The 17,267-nt window shown below is 47.2% G+C and overlaps 1 long non-coding RNA gene and 1 pseudogene across 1 annotated transcript; one reads left to right on the forward strand and one right to left on the reverse strand.

Moving 5' to 3' along the window:
* Positions 1-5,819: 5,819 nt before the first annotated feature.
* On the reverse strand, positions 5,820-6,633 carry LOC147990666 (uncharacterized; annotated as a pseudogene).
* A 470-nt stretch (positions 6,634-7,103) lies between these two features.
* LOC147990667 (uncharacterized) lies at positions 7,104-12,474 on the forward strand. Its single transcript, XR_015600133.1, has 3 exons — positions 7,104-9,151; positions 10,600-10,671; positions 11,984-12,474. It is a non-coding gene; the product is annotated as an uncharacterized LOC147990667 (long non-coding RNA).
* Positions 12,475-17,267: the final 4,793 nt, after the last annotated feature.

Consider the following 17,267-nt stretch of genomic DNA (forward strand, 5'->3'; position numbering starts at 1 on the left):
CTCCACCATAAGCTTTTACTTGTGTAGGTGTGAGAATCAACAAGAATTGGTACCAATTGTGTTATTTCCTTGTTCCATATTGGAGTGATCTTTGATCCATCTTCAACATCGGTCAAGGTACATTTGGTATACGTTCTTCTCTTTATCCCACTCACATATTTTCCTTGGAATGATGGATAGGCAAAGTACTTCTACCAACCCACTCTTCATCGGGCAAGACAACGACATGAACTCCTACGTCACAAAGAGCCACCTCTTTGGTGCACAACGTGCTTTGCATCAAGAGCAACAAGCAATGAGCGAACGCATCGGCAACCTCGCCACCGACTTGCGACTCTCCGAGCAACGTACAAGAGACTACTTCGACCACAACCTCGACGACCACAAGCAAGAGAATGATGCAAGAATGGATGAGATTCGTGCCTTGTTGCTCAACCGCTCTTCTTCCACTTCGTCCACATCAAGACGGAGCCGCTCAAGTCGACACTCCGACTACACCATCTCCGGCTCAAGTACACTAGCATCGAACACTCTTCGTCGTGCCGCGCGCCAAGATCGTTAAGCCAACTGCAACCCTATACACGACAACAACTCTCAAGAACAATGACATCGTCAAAACCAAGCTACCTTTGCGCAAGCACGAGAACGGCAACGACAACGCCAACACGAAGAGGAAGAGCGAGCATGACTACACCAAGAAGCACAAGATGCCGAGGCACTACGTCAAGAACAACAATTGTGAGAAGCTCAAGCACTTGAGGCGCAACAAGCCCTCCGAGAATCAAGTCGAGCCATAGCCAACCGAGGCCGACAAGCTCGTGAACATCAAGAAGCGCTTCACGAAGAAGTTCAAGAAAGGAACTATCAAGCTCGATTGCGTCGTCAAGCTCCACAAGCTCGCCAAGAACATCAAGTTCAACAAGCGCAAGAAGACATTGGATATCCTCCACGACAAGAGCAAGGTGTGAGAGACGATCCTCCTCGTCAAGGACGTCATCATCCCCGACCCGAACACAATGAAGAGCAATGCTACGACAAGCTAAAGTTCACCATGCCCAAGTTCAATGGAAGCAATGATCCCGAAGAGTACCTTTCATGGGCATTGAAGGTCGACAAAATCTTCCGCTTGCACAACTATGAAGAAGAGAAGAAGATCGTGATGGCATCCCTTGAGTTCCAAGACTATGTCCTCATTTGGTGGGAACAAGTCATTGAGCGCCGAGAGGCAAAAGGTGAACCACCCATCACTACTTGGTCACAAATGAAGGATGTCATAAGAGCATGCTTCATGCCTACCTACTACAATCGCGACCTCTTCAAGAAACTACAACTACTCAAGCAAGGAACCAAGAGCATTGAAGAATACTACAAAGAAATGGAGATTGCAATGATACGAGCCAATGTCACGGAAGATGATGAGCGAACTATGGCACGTTTCTTGAATGGACTCAATCATCCCATCAAGAGCATCGCCGACTTCCAACCATAGTCGAACCTCATCGAGCTAGTGCATCAAGCTACCAAAGCGGAACGTCAAGTGCAAGATGACTTCAAGTATGCCAAGTTCTGATCCAAGTCCTATGGTTTCTCCAACACCCAAGCTTCAATGACTCCAACACCTTCTACATCAACCAAGCCTTCTACAAGCAACAACGACAAGTCGAGTTACAAGAAAACTTCGACAACTCCAAGTCATCATCCTACTACAAGCAACTTCAAGCCGAGAGCTTCATCATCATCTACCCCAACCGATGAGACCGTCAAGACAAGTTCCTTCAAATGTTTCACATGCGGAGGCCGAGGCCACAAGTCCCTTTGAGTGTACCAACAAGTGAACCATGATACTCAACGATGATGGTACATATGGCTCCATGAGCGAAGGAGAAATGGAAGCCCTTGAGAACATGTCAATCCAGCGGCAAGTGAACGACAATGAAGAAGAACAAGTCTTTCGTGATGAAGATTCAAGCCCCTTTCTAGTTTTCTCCAAGGTCTTGAATCTTCAATATCAACAAGAAGAAGACCAAAGATGCCACATTTTTCATACCAAGACCGGCATCAATGGAAGGTCCGTCAAGGTCATCATCGATGGAGGGAGTTGTCATAACTTAGCAAGTGAAGAACTTTGCTCCAAGCTCCAATTGCCCAAGACGAAGCACCCACATCCCTACAAAGTTCAATGGCTAAGCAACTCCGGCACTATCCAAGTCGAGCATAGAGTGAGAGTCTCCTTCAAAATCGGAGCTTACGAAGACACTTTGGAGTGTGATGTCGTTCCAATGACCGTTTGCCACCTTCTTCTCGGACGACCATGGCAATTTGATAGAGGTGTCATCCACAATGGCTGAACGAACCACTACATCTTCAAGATGAAAGGAAAGGAGTACGTACTTCGCCCTGTGTCTCCAAGCCAAGTGATCATCGACAAGCAAGCCACCCATCATGGAGAGAATAGTGAGAGAGCAAACCACCAAAAAGAGAGTGAGCGCCACAAGCCCAATTTGAGTGCCTCCACGATGAGGGACAAGAAGAACCTAGTTCAATTTGCCACCAAACGTGAGATAAGGGAAGTGTGTGAGAACCCATCTAGTGTGATACACTATATCCTTTTGTGCAAGGACGAGGCACCAAAAGCTAACACCTATCACACTCTACCTTTAGTGTTGTCTTCTCTTTTGCAGGAATTCCAAGATGTTTTCCCCGACGAGCTACCTCCGGGTCTACCTCCACTATGAGGCATCGAGCACCGCATCGACCTCATCCCCGGAGCACCACTTCCAAACAAAGCACCCTACCGCGTCAACCCGAAAAAACCAAAGAAATACAAAGGCAAGTAAAACATCTCATAGACCATGGACATATGTGTGAAAGTTTGAGTCCTTGTGCCGTTTCGGTCATTCTTATGCCAAAAAGAGACGGTAGCTTTCGCATGTGTTCCGATTGTAGACCTATCAATGCTATCATCGTTCGCTATAGGTACCCAATTCCACGCCTTGATGATATGCTTGATGAACTTAGTGGTGCCACTATATTTTCCAATATTGATCTTAAAAGTGGTTACTATCAAATCTGCATACAAGAGGGTGATGAATGGAAAACCGCTTTCAAAACAAAGTTTGTATGAGTGGTTAGTCATGCCTATGGGTTTATCGGAAGCATCGGGTACTTTCATGCATCTTATGAATTATGTGTTTTGCCCTTACATTGGCGAGTTTGTTGTGGTCTACTTCGAAGATATCCTTGTTTATAGCAAATCTCTCAATGATCATGTCACCCATGTTCAAACCGTTTTGCAAACTCTTTGAAAAGAGCGTCTCTATGCTAACATGAAAAAATGCCTTTTTGGCGTTGATAAGCTCGTTTTCTTGGGTTTTGTTGTATCCTCTAAGGGTGTTCATGTTGATGACTCTAATATCAATGCTATTAAAACTTGGCCACAACCAACCAACTTGCATCAAGTGCGTAGCTTCCTTGGTTTAGCCGGTTTCTATAGTAGATTTGTGAAGGACTTTAGCACCATTGCTTCACCTTTGCATGCTTTGAGCAAGAAGAATGCACCCTTTGTTTGGTGACCATCGCAAGATACCACATTCAATGAGCTTAAGAATTTGCTTACTCATGCTCCCGTGCTTGCTTTACCAAACTTTGACAAACCCTTTGAGATTCATTGCGATGCTAGTGGTAATGGCATAGGAGGTGTGTTAACGCAAGAGAAGCGCCCCATAGCTTACTTTAGTGAGAAACTTTCCGGAGCGCAACTCGATTAACCCATCTATCACAGAGTTATATGCTTTAGTGTCAGTTTTGCATGAATGGGAACATTATCTTCGCCCTCATGAATTTATCATTCATACCGATCATGAAACACTTAAATACCTTAAGGGTCAAACTAAGTTGAACAAGCGTCATACTAAATGGAGTGAATTCATTGAGTCTTTTCATTATGTCATCAAGTACATTAAAGGTAAGGAAAACGTTGTGGCGGACGCTCTTTCCCGCATATGCATGCTTGTTACTCAACTTGAATTTGATGTCATTGGCTTTGAGCACATAAAAGACTTGTATGCGCATCATCCTACTTTTTCTATTCCTTATGCCAAGTGTTCGACGCATACCTCTTGGGATCGTTATTACATCAAAGATGGATATCTTATGAGAGCTAACAAACTTTGCATCCCCGAGTCTTCTCTTCGTTTGTTGCTTTTGCAGGAATCTCATGGAGGAGGACTAATGGGACATTTTGGACGCGACAAGACATTCACTACACTCTCTAAGAACTATTATTGGCCCAAGATGTTCTGCGACGTCAACCGCTTCACCAACCGATGCTCTACATGTCGCAAAGCTCAATCGCATGGCCTTTACATGCCTCTCCCAATTCCATATCAACCATGGGAAGATATTAGCATGGATTTTGTACTTGGATTGCCTAGAACTAGAAATGGAAAGGACTCGATATTTGTTGTTGTGGACCGATTCTCTAAGATGGCACATTTTATTCCTTGCAACAAGATCGACGATGCTTCACATGTTGCCAATCTCTTTTGTAGGGAAATATTACGACTACATGGAGTGCCAAAGACGATTGTCTCGGACCGTGACGTCAAGTTCTTGAGTTACTTTTGGAAGACCCTATGCACCAAGCTCGGAATCAAGCTACTCTTCTCCACGGCGTACCATCCCCAAACCAACGGCCAAACGGAGGTGACCAACCGCACACTCTCTGCTCTACTTCGCATGCTAATCAAGAAGAACATCAAGGAGTGGGAGGAGTGTCTACCTATCGCCGAGTTCGCCTACAACCGTGCAAGACACTCAACTACCAGCAATTCCCCCTTCGAGATCGTCTACGGATTCAACCCATTGTCCCCTTTGGACATTCTCCCTCTACCGCTACAAGAGCGCATCAATATGGACACAAGTACACGTGTGAACCATCTCAAGAAGGTGCATGAGGATACAAGGCTCACCATCAAGCGCCAAGTACAACGACTTGCGACCAAGCTTAACATCAACAAGCACCCCATGGTGTTCAACATTAGAGATCTTGTGTGGCTACACCTTCGCAAGGACCTCTTCCCCCACGAACGCAAGTCCAAACTTCAACCACGAGCGGATGGACCCTTCAAGGTGCTTGCACATTACAACAACAACGCCTACAAGATCGACATTCCATGCGACAACTACTTCGTGAGCGACATCTTCAACGTCAAAGATCTCTCGCCCTACCATGGTGATGAGGATTTCGATCCGAGGTCGGATCTTCCCCAGGGGAGGGGAGATGATGTGAAGCATCCTACGGTCATCCCCATGGACCTACCATCGTCTCACGAAGTGCCAAGAGGACCTATGACTCGAGCTAGAGCTAGAGCTCTTGAGACCGAGGTGACCCTGGCCCTCCTGGCCAGTAGGGTAAACAACAGCCTCCAGTGCTTGAGGTGCTCTAGCGCCTCCCATCTGCAGTAGGGCCTGGCCCTCCTGGCCTTTCTGCACACCCGGATGGGTGTACACCTTTGCCACCAGCCCAAGACCCTCCTGGCCCAGGCTAGTAGGGGTAGTCGAGGCCGCCATCCGATCCTCCTGACCGGAAGCAGCGCCACGAGGAACCATCAGAGGAGCCCCCGAAGCACGATCCTCCTGACCGAGCATGGGCCCCCTGGGTTGGTCCCCTGATTAGCATGGTTGTCGTCGTCGTGGACGCCACAGCATCCTTGTCCACCACCATGAGGTCCCTCACAGCTTTAGTCACCTTTACCGCCATGCCCTCCAAAGACTTGGAGGTGTTGTTGCTTCTAGATCCAGCAAACATGAGAGCTTTTTTACTTGACACTTGATCTTTCTAGTAAGCTTCTACACTAAGGTTTTTTGGAACCCTAGCTACTCTTTTCTCTTTTGGAATACTATGGTAACGCTCAGACGTATGACCTACAAGCCCACAACATTCACAATACAAAGGTAATTTCTCATATCTAACATCATATGTCACTATCTCTTTACTGCCCAACGGAGTGAACTCTACTGATTTCTTGAGAGGTTCATGAAGTGGAATTTTCACACAAGCCCTCAAGTACTTTTCTATGATCATGTGGTTTTGGTGGGAGATCTCGATCACCTCACCAATTTGATCCCCTAGTTTCCAACCCATATCTTTAGTTTTTGGCTCGAAAGGAAGATACGAACCTGGGCCCAGATGGCCATCACACCCAGGTCAACATCCGCCAGGTTACCCTTGCCGTCAAACTCAGCAAGGATGATTCCATCCCGCTTATAGTGCCATGGCTGGGCCTTCAAAACGAAGCGGCGATCCAATTCGATGGTGAAGTTGAGGATGAACCTCCCATCATCGTTGTCTACCTCTTGAATGGTGATCCATCCTTGCTGCTTCCATGTCGTAGCACGGAGTTCCTCGACGATGAGCTGAGGGTTCACTTGGAAGGGCGACAACAATCGCCCCACCACCAGTGACCCACTGACCGCCTTCCTCGCTGCCTCCAAATCAATGATTAGAGGGGAGCCATCACCCCTGGGTCGTCTCGCCTCCACCTTCCCCTTGGGATCAGGGCTCCGAGGCAGAGCATGATCAGCACCCTCAGAAGGGATCTTTGGTGTGCTAAACCCCTCAGCTGTAGCCATCCCTCCTCCCGAGCCCTGTCCCAACTCCCCCTCCCCCTCCCCCTCCCCCTCCCCACCCCTCACTCGATCAACTTGCATCATACCAGAGGGCAGGCACAAGTGGACAAGAAAACTCTCTATCTCTATGGTACGAACTGAACAGCAAGGGCAATCCCTCCCTTTGCTGAAATAGCTCTCCCTTTCTCCCAAAAACGCAACAACCCAGACGAAAATGATGCACTTAACTTACAATAATTGATCTTGAATGAGTAGTTTCCAAAATAAATGCCCTCTAATTTTGCCCTTTCCTTTAACTGTGTACGAATCCTCACTCCCCTGATTTCCTACTCTCCCCTTGGTAATGATCAAAGATATCCTACCCCCAATCCCCGGATCAATTGAAAAACTTTCCAAAGAACTCATAATCCCACTTGAGTTCCTTTCAAGCATATGGAACTCATACACCCAATTGAAATCCTCCAGTACATAATTAATACAATTAACAAAAAATAGAATTTCTTGATGAGACTGTTTCCTAAAATCACCGACTGGAATTCCTCTCATGCTAACAATAGGAACAAAATCAACACCGCAACTGGGCAAATCCGCTGCCTGAATCACTATCCCCAGATTCCTCTCACTATATCCTAAAACAAATGATGGGCGTACCCAACTTACAGGAGGAGCATACAGCTCTGCTGTAGCAGGTTCAGCGGAATCCAATTTTTCAGCCCCTGTCAAATCTGCGGCGGCCTTAATCTCGCCAGACCAGATCGAGCCTTCCCCATATGACTTGGAACGAATCTCACCTGCCAAAACTGAGGAGATCTCCAGAGCTCTTCTCCTCGACAGTGCCACGCACCGCTCCCGATGCTTCACCCGATTGATGATTCGCCTTTAATTCTCTCGCAAAACTTCCCAGTCGCGCACACTGAAGAGGCTTCCCTCTAGGCCCTCTCCAGGAGGAGATCCCCCTTTCTTCGGCATGGTCGCCGGTGTCAGGGCCGCCATCTCACCCGTCAGCTTCCTCCATCGCCGCCAGATCGCCTCTGCGATCGCGGGAGCCCCCAGGATTGGTAGAAGTACTTGGCCTATCCATCATTCCAAACCAATATGTGAGTGGGAGACAGATAAGAAATTATACCAAATGTACCTTGACCAATGTTGAAGATGGATCAATGATCACTCAAATGTGGAAAAAGGAAATAGCACAACTGGTACCAATTCTTGTCGGTTTCTCGCACCTACACAAGTAAAAGCTTATAGTGGATCTCAGTTAGGATGGTAGCACAAAATTTGATGCAATTGTTAGTGAGATTCCATAATGTTGGAAAAGATTCACAAATTTGCAAATGCAACAAGTAGATCAAGAAAAATGTGGTACACGGAAACGCACACACGGAAAGATAAATGGGGTCGTGCAACCAAGGAATGAGCCAAAATGTGGAATTCATGAAAATGCTCCTGTTGCACAACTCTAGAGAGACGCTAGCACGATTGCACAATAGGCGGATACGAAGACTTGTGCACGACCTACTAAGAAAGAATGCAACAACTTCTATCCCAAGTATGCTGTATGTATGGTATTAGTGACGTCCGGATAATTAAGCTACAGTAACCATCTACTAATGAGGCCATGTCACCAGGATTACTGTTGTTGGTCTCACAATGGTTCAAAACGATTCAAATTCAAATTTAAAATAAAGTCAAACGGTAAAAGTTTTCAAACTTTAAAACTAAAATGTTCGCATTGTTCAATAATCCCCCTGATCATTTGTCAAGTTGAACCCAACCTTATTTGACCCACCAATTAACCCCAATGAATTTATAAAGTGGTCCAACGACAAATAAAATAGCCTTTTCAAAATAAGCAAATATTTATACAATTCCAATTGACCTCAAACTTTGTATGTCATCCCAAAATATTGTGAATTATTTAAGTGACAAGTTTCATGATGAATAAAATTCAATTGGTATTTTAAGGAAGTGCAGAACTGTGCTAAATAAAAGAAATCAGAGAATAAATAGAAGCAGAAAAATAAACAGATGGGGGGATACCTAACTACCGTACACCTAAAGCCCAAAGGGCCAGTAGCTAGCCTAGCCCACCTCTAGTCTCCTTCAACCTCCTGTTCATCCCCATCGCGCTGGAGGCAGAGCGCTCGTTCAAGTCGTCGATGCACACGCGTCGTCCATCCCGTGGTTCAACCCCCTTGGTTAAGACGTCGCCAGCGCACCCTCCCGAATCCCTAGCCTCTATTCTTCCCCTCGTCCATTCCCTCTCCCGATTCACTGCGTCCAAGCTGCTGCTGTCGTCGCCGCCTCATCGTCTCTGCGGCCACTGCCGTCTCCTCCGGCCGAGCTTGCGCCAGGAGCTCCACTAGCCTCCCCTACTTCCCCTAGGCGAATCAAATCGAGCTCGGAGCACCCACCTCGACCCAATCGACCGCCTTCTTCAACCTTTGTCTCCGGCCGTCGCCGTCGAGTCCTCCACCACCGAACCGCCCCGGCCTCCCCGAACACGCCCACGAGCTTCGCGGTGAGGCCCTCGACCGATTCCCCTACTTATCCCCTTCGATCTGTAACCACAGCCTTCACCGTAGTTGCCACTGTAGCTTTGCGTCCATGTACGCGCGTCGCAGCCACGTCCGTTCGCTACTACTACCACTTGTTCCCCCTGCACCTTGTACTGCTGCTGCTCTGCACTACTACTTGCACCTGCTGATGCCTAGCCGCAGTTTTCTACTGATGCTTTACCGTTGCAGCTTTTTGCTGTTGTTGCCGCTGCTCCATTGCTATTACTGCTCCCCGTGTCCCGTGTAACCGTGTTCCCCCTCTCGCGCTCACGACGCGCTTCGCTGGCCCCGCCGCCGTCCGCTAGCGCGCCGCAACCGCCGGCGGCCGCCCGTGCCCACATGCCTCCTCCGCCCGCGCTCGCCTCCCCGCGCGCACGCGCGTGCCACCCAGCCATGGCTCGCGCCGCCCATTCGCTCGGCCGACCCGCGCCTCGGCTGTGCCGTTACCGAGCCCCGCCGCCTAGCGCCGCTCCCCGCCGGCCGGGGCGCTCGCCGCAGGCCGCTCGCGCCCTAGCTTCGCATGCCCTCTACCGCCCCGCTGCTTCCTGCTCACCGGCGCCCGCCCCCGCTCTTGCGCACTGCTGCCGATTTTGCCTGCCGTCGATGCCTGCTGCAACCACCACGGCCGCCGGTGCCTCCCCACGCGCCGCTCTCCGCGGGAGCCCCGCCTTCGCGCCTCCCCAAGGCCCCGACCTGCTGCTCCTGGCCGCAGCCGCCGAGCGCCGGTGCGCACACAGGCGTGCGTTCCTGGCGAGGCCGCTTGGCCTTCTGTAATAGAGGCCGGCCCCTTGTGGATTAAGGGGCTAATCTCCTTTTAGTGCTAACACCCCCTAGTAGACAATGGCAATGGGCCCAAGGCCATTAGGATTAAATTAAAAAAAGGTTTTAGTTTAAAATATACACTGAGTCGCTTATAGGTGGGGCCAACGGCACTGTTCATATTATGACTAGTCAAACGTTGACTGCTGACTCAGTAGTCAACGGGCCCGCATGTCAGCCTCTGGGGCTAGACTGTCACTGGTACACATAGCTTTTCTTATTTAATTCGAATTAATAAATAATTTCAAAAAAAATTAAAACTTTGAAAAATCATAAAAAATATAAACCGTAGTTCGGATGGAAAAACTATGTATATGAAAGTTGCTCAGAACGACGAGACGAATCCGTATACGCAGCCCGTTCGCCCGCCACGCATCCCTAGCATAGTGAACACGCAAATTTCCCCCTCTAGTCTGTCTGTCCAAAAACACGAAACACTGGGAATACTTTCCCGGATGCCCCCCCCCTTGTTGGTATCACCTAGCACTGTATTAGGTCACCTCTAGCACCGCGTATTGCCATGTTATGCTTTTGTGATGCTTTGATTGCTTTGTTATTTATTGTCTTCCCCTTCGTTACTTCTTTCCGATAGACCCCAAGACCACTGTTGGTACCCCTGTGATCGACTACATCGACGATGAACCCTTCTTGCCGGAGAAACCAGGCAAGCCCCCCCCCCCTTGATCACCATATATCGCCTATTCTTCTCTCTACTGCTTGCATTAGAGTAGTGTAGCATGTTACGCTTTTCATTAATCCTATCTTGATGCATAGCCTATCATTGTTGCTACAATTGTTGATACCTTTACCTGCAATCTTAAATGCTTAGTATAGGATGCTAGTTATCATCAATAACCCACTCTTGTCCGTCTGCCATGCTATATTACTGGGTCGTGATCACTCGGGAGGTGATCACGGATATACACTATACTATACTATTACATTACTTATGTTACTGTTCGAAGATGGGGGCTGAAGGGGCAGGTGGTTCCATCCAGGTAGTGATGGGCCTGGGTTCCCGACAGCCCCCTGATGGTTACTTTGTGGCGGAGCGACAGGGCAGGTTGAGACCACCTAGGAGAGAGGTGGGCCTGGCCCTGGTCGGCGTCCGCGGTTACTTCAAAGTAACACGCTTAACAAGATCTTGGTATTTGATCTGAGTCTGGCCACTGGCCTATACGCACTAACCAACTACGCGGGAACAGTTATGGGCACTCGACGTCGTGGTATCAGCCGAAGCCTTCTTGACGTCTGCGACTGAGCGGCGCGTGCCGGGTTGGACCGCGTAACGCAACTTCCTTTGTAATGGAGGTTGCTAGGTCTTCTCATCGGCCGCGTACGCAATGTGCAGGTGTGCAATGGGCGATGGGCCTAGACCCCTGCGTGCATAGGAGTTAGATCGGCGTGCTGACCTCTCTGTTGTGCCTAGGTAGGGCTGCGGCGTGTTGATCTTCCAAGGTCGGGCATGACCCAGGAAAGTGTGTCCGGCCAGAGGGATTGAGCGTGTTGGGAAATGTGGTGCACCCCTACAGGGAAGTTTATCTATTCGAATAGTCGTGTCCCTCAGTAAAAGGACGACTCGGAGTTGTACCTTGACCTTATAACAACTAGAACTGGATACTTAATAAAACACACCCTTCCAAGTGCCAGATACAACCGTGATCGCTCTCTAACAGGGCGACGAGGAGAGGGTCACCGGGTAGGATTATGCTATGCGATGATACTTGGTGAACTTACCATCTACTCTCTTCTATATGCTTCAAGATGGAGGCTGCCAGAAGTGTAGTCTTCGATAGGACTAGCTATCCCCCTCTTATTCTGGCATTCTGCAGTTCAGTCCACAGATACTACCCATTTCATTGATACCAATGCATATGTAGTGTAGATCCTTACTTGCGAGTACTTTGGATGAGTACTCACGGTTGCTTTGCTCCCCCTTTTCCCCCTTTTCCTTTCTTCTCGGATGTCGCAACCAGATGATGGATTCCTGGAGCCAGAGGATCCCGAGGATCTTTCTACATGGAGTTCGGCTTCGAGGAGTAGTTAGGAGGTCCCGGGCAGGAGGCCTTGCCTTTCCGATCGTTGCTAATTTGTGCTAGCCTTCTTAAGGCAATCTTGTTTAACTTATGTCTGTACTCAGATATTATTGCTTCTGCTGACTCTTGTGTCTTTGAGCATTTGTATTCGAGCCTTCGAGGCCCCTGGCTTGTAATATAAAGCTTGTATTATTTTATTTGTGTCTAGAGTTGTGTTGTGATATCTTCTCGTGAGTCCTTGATCTTGATCGTACATATTTGCGTGTATGATTACTGTATGGTCAAATCAAGGGCGTCACAAGTTGGTATAAGAGCCGACTGCCTATAGGAATCCCCCTTCCACACTCTTTGGCCGAAGTCGAGTCTAGTCATTGCAAAAGTTTTACTAACATGGTTGTGTGGCTTACGGGCCCACGTCGCCATTGGGTGGTATTAGGATCTTTTATTCCTCATCTATACTATGGGACTCTGATCTCTCTTCTACTCAGGTTAAACAATTTTGGTAACTCTAACTCTAGGTTCTCGTAACTACTACCCCCGGAGAGCCCCTTCATTCCAGATGACCGTCTGCTTCATCAGAAGATTCTGAAGATACTCTTTGATGTTCTCTCGAAACATTGTGCCTGTCGCTTTTGCAATTCCTTCCATCGATAAACACCTATGGATAACCACGTACACTTGTCGTTCATACAATCATTCCTCGTTGATCTTGTTATTACAAGATACCCCGAAATTCTCTCTATTTTTCTGAGAATACTTTGTGCCTACTGCCTTGCAGTTCTTTGCAACATGAATACCCCTACGGATATTCCTCACACTTACTGAGTATCCGTTCTTCCCTCGTTGTTCATATGTTTCATATGATACTTTGAAATACTATCTGATCTTTCGACAATCCTCCTTAAAACTATTGCTCTCCATATACTTGTTTGCTTGCATTATGGATGCTTCCCATAGGTCTAGCAATATTCATTAGTCTCCTTTGGCACCGTCATTTTGATCCTATTGATTCAACATGAGTGCGAATGCACGCAATCATCGGTTTATCCTTTTAAAAATTATCTTTCCGATTGAGATGTCATTTTGAACATGAGCTGGTTCTCGACCAATCAAATTGCCGTTGATTGACCCCCTAAGTCTACTCAACTTATCCATCCTTGATCACAGCATTTGCTCCTGATCCCTTGATTTGGAAATCATACTTCTTTTGCATTTGAGCTTTGGATTAGGTAGTTGTTTCTATAATCTGATCTCCTGGCATTCCTTCTTCCTCTGGTTGAATACCGATGCTCACATCAGATCCTTTGCGGACCATCAGATCCTTTGTTGGATTTTATCCGACAACGTCCTTGATATTCAATAACCTTGTGAGTCTTCCCTCGGAAACATAATGCCTTTTGGTAAATTGTATCCTCTGCTTTCTCAACCATGCTCTGCTTTCGAGCTTGTATAAATTACTCCTGAAGTCGTGGTATATGTTCCTATGATGCCCTATGGGTTGAACCTATACCTTCCCTAATCCGTGTGAACCCGAGAGTTTTCACAAGTCATGCTCTTCTGGTGTTTTGCTAGATATAATTTCAACAATACAACTTCATTGAAAGCGAAAAGTGAATGGATGACTATGCATTGAAGAAGTGGGAGTCGACCTTGTACTTTGTGTTCATGCCCATGGACACGATGTAGATCTTATCATTAAAGCTTCTCTTTAGTTAATTATTCCCTTGGTATAAGTTCATCTTATATCTAGGATCTGGCCTTTTACAATCGTGGTTCCGACCATATATTCTTCTTTGATCCCATTTCTCGGGCAAGTTTAAGCACTTGTCTTCTATGGATCAATACACCAGTCCAACCTTTACTTTGATCTTTCGCCAAGTATTACACCCTGGTATCTCGGGATTATCACAGAACCGCATAACTTCTTATGAGTTCTCCATCAAGTACTACATTCTCACTGATTCCATTTTTTCACGAGCTCTGAGTCATTAAACACTCAAGGACACTGATAACTGAATCGAATCTGCATCGCGATTAAACAACTATTAGTAATCTTCTTTACTTACGAGTTTGTACTCGATCACGTCATTTCTAGCCTGATCGGCTATATCAGTATCGTGCTGATTTTAACTATGCTACCTGGTCCTTAATCTCGAAGCACAACTTTCGACGATGAGCTAAGCTTACGTCAATCTTCCTCGTCATATCATTTATCCTTGAACAACAAACTTGATTTCGAGTTTGTGTCGTAACCATGGTTCCAATAACCTTTCGCTTCATCATTCCTTTAACTTGATGTCATCGCTGATTGATTACATCTTCATGAAATCTCTCGACAAATGTGTCGTGATCATCATCAGCATTCTGAGCTCTTCCAGGATATCAATTGAATTCATGATGAGAAATACCATCCTTGCCCTCGATGATTTGTGTTGTCATCGACCACTTTATTGCCTTCCCTCCAACACCAACTTGTTTGTGTTCTGTGATATACCTTGAGTTCCTTGCTATCCAACATTTTTTCTTCTTTACCTTGGAGTATTACCATCTTTTATGTCAAGAATGTCGTGAGGATTACTCCACCTCTTACAAATTCTTGGTATAGTGATACTTCTCACCATCACCATTCTTTCTTGGTCCCCGTGCTATTTATAACTGGAATACCGACAATTGAACTATGATGTGTGAATTCAAAACTTCTAGCAACCCTATGGCTTTGAAGTGAATGATCAATTGATTCATTTTAATTCTTTTGTTCATTAAGTCGTCGTTCTAACATTTATCATGCAACCCATCCCATATTTCGGGTGCACCTGTCGACTAATGTTTAATTGTGGATGTTTTCCTCGAACATACATCATTATATCATTTGATCCGACAATTGTTATCTCCTTGTTCACATAATTGTGGAATCCATCTTGTTGGAATTCTTGGTGAATTGTTGCTGAGTCCATTAGCCAGCTTCTCACCCTCTCCTTGCTTTAATGATGAACTCTTGTTTCGGAACTCGCTTCCATAGTTCATTTCCCCGAGAATCTTACAATGTCATCTCGACAATTTGTGTCGCACTTATTTCTTCTCAGGCATCCTGACTCTGATGTATCCTAACACCAATCAGATCTGAATCTCGGTCAGATATGATGGTTGGAACATATTTCCATGAGATATAACATTGGTCTTTATGACCTGGTAAGGTGATGTCATGCCTGGCACACCTGGCCGGAGGCCCTATTATTGTAGATTCCTTTTCATCTAGGTTATCCATTCTTCCATGAGGAAATTGTAAGACTTATTCTACAAGTTATTCCTGATGGATCCTTTGTGTTTTCAAAGTCTGATCTTCACCTGTTGACCATGTCAATGCTATCTCGAAGCATGTCAATGGTACTCCGAATTTCAACAAGAACATTTGAAGCCCAATGCTAAAATGTTTCTTGCTCAATTATCCAAACACCGCTGTATGGGTAATGTCATGAAAATTCTCTCCCCTTGTCGATGTCAAAACCGGCGGATCTCGGGTAGGGGGTCCCGCACTGTGTGTCTAAGGCGGATGATAACAGGAGGCAGGGGACACGATGTTTACCCAGGTTCGGGCCCTCTTGATGGAGGTAATACCCTACGTCTTGCTTGATTGTTCTTGATGATATGAGTATTACAAGAGTTGATCTACCACGAGATCGTAGAGGCTAAACCCTAGAATACAACCTATGGTATGATTGTATCTTGTCCTATGGACTAAACCCTCCGGTTTATATAGACACTGGAGGGGGCTAGGGTTACACAGAGTCGGTTCCAAGGGAGGAGATCTACATATCTGTATTGCCTAGCTTGCCTTCCACGCCAAGGAGAGTCCCATCCGGACACGGGATGAAGTCTTCAATCTTATATCTTCATAGTCCAACAGTCCGGCCAAAGGATATAGTCTGGCTGTCCAGAGACCCCTTAATCCAGGACTCCCTGAGTAGCCCTTGAACCAGGCTTCAATGACGATGAGTCCGGCGCGCAGTATTGTCTTCGGCATTGCAAGGCGGGTTCCTCCTCCGAATACTCCATGCAAGATTTTGAACACAAGGATAGTGTCCGGTTCTGCAAAACAAGTTCCACATACCAGCGTAGAGAGAATAATATTTCCACAAATCTAATATGCTGACATATTTTGACAACATGACATCACGCCATGGCTCGATCATTATTCGAACCGTTTTTCTCAACCAGCACCGCACATATCGCGAGGCGGTTTTCTTGACACGTTTTGTCAAAGCAGAGATCGTGTTCCCCTCATTACGGGATTCTCATCAATACGGACATGGGTAACCCAACTGCACCATCAATTACGGCGCTTGGGGAATAAGCGATTTTACCATGCAAGTGGGGAGGCGCATCGCCTCCTCTGCCCTTATAAAGGGACGAAGATTCACTCTTTTCACCCACGCCTTCTTCCTCCTTGCTTACCCATTCCCGCACACTCGAGCTCTAGCGCCCAAGCTCGCGTTCTTCTTCTCAAACCACTCCAAGCATGTCCGGAGCAGGAGGCAAGTGAATGGTCTCCTCCGTCACGGAGGAGAACATCAAAAAGTTACGGGAAGCCGGATATCGCGCACCGGCTGCCAGATGCAGGGCAGATCATCCCAACGCCCGAACCCCATGAGAGGGTAGTTTTTCTTACCCACTTTGTCCGTGGACTGGGATTTCGCCTCCACCCGTTTGTCTGTGGGCTCATGTTCTACTACGGGCTGGATTTTCATGATCTGGCCCCCAATTTCATCCCCAACATCTCGGCGTTTATCATCGTGTGCGAGGCCTTCCTCCGCATCAAGCCCCATTTCGGCCTATGGCTGAGGACCTTCAATGTCAAACCGAAGGTGGTGGTCGGACAGCAAGCGGAGTGCGGAGGCGCTATGGTGGGCAAGATGCCTAATGTCGCCTGGCTTGAAGGCTCCTATGTGGAGACCATAAAGGGGTGGCAATCAGGGTGGTTCTACATCACCGAGCCGCCCGACACCAACTGGGTGGCGGTCCCCGAATTCCGATCCGGAATCCCCACACGGCTCACCTCCTGGAAAGAGAAGGGCCTGTCTTGGGGTTCCTGGGTAGAGCTGACCGGACTCCAGACCTGCATCAAGAACATGATGAGCAAGAAAATTAAGCTCGTCAACGTGGTCCAAGTCATGCTCTTCCGCCGGATTCTCCCGTGTCAACAACGGGTATTCAACTTGTGGGAGTT

Source organism: Triticum urartu, chromosome 1A (genome assembly GCF_056163025.1).
Source record: "Triticum urartu cultivar PI428250 chromosome 1A, HENAU_Tu73, whole genome shotgun sequence".
Taxonomy (NCBI): domain Eukaryota; kingdom Viridiplantae; phylum Streptophyta; class Magnoliopsida; order Poales; family Poaceae; genus Triticum; species Triticum urartu.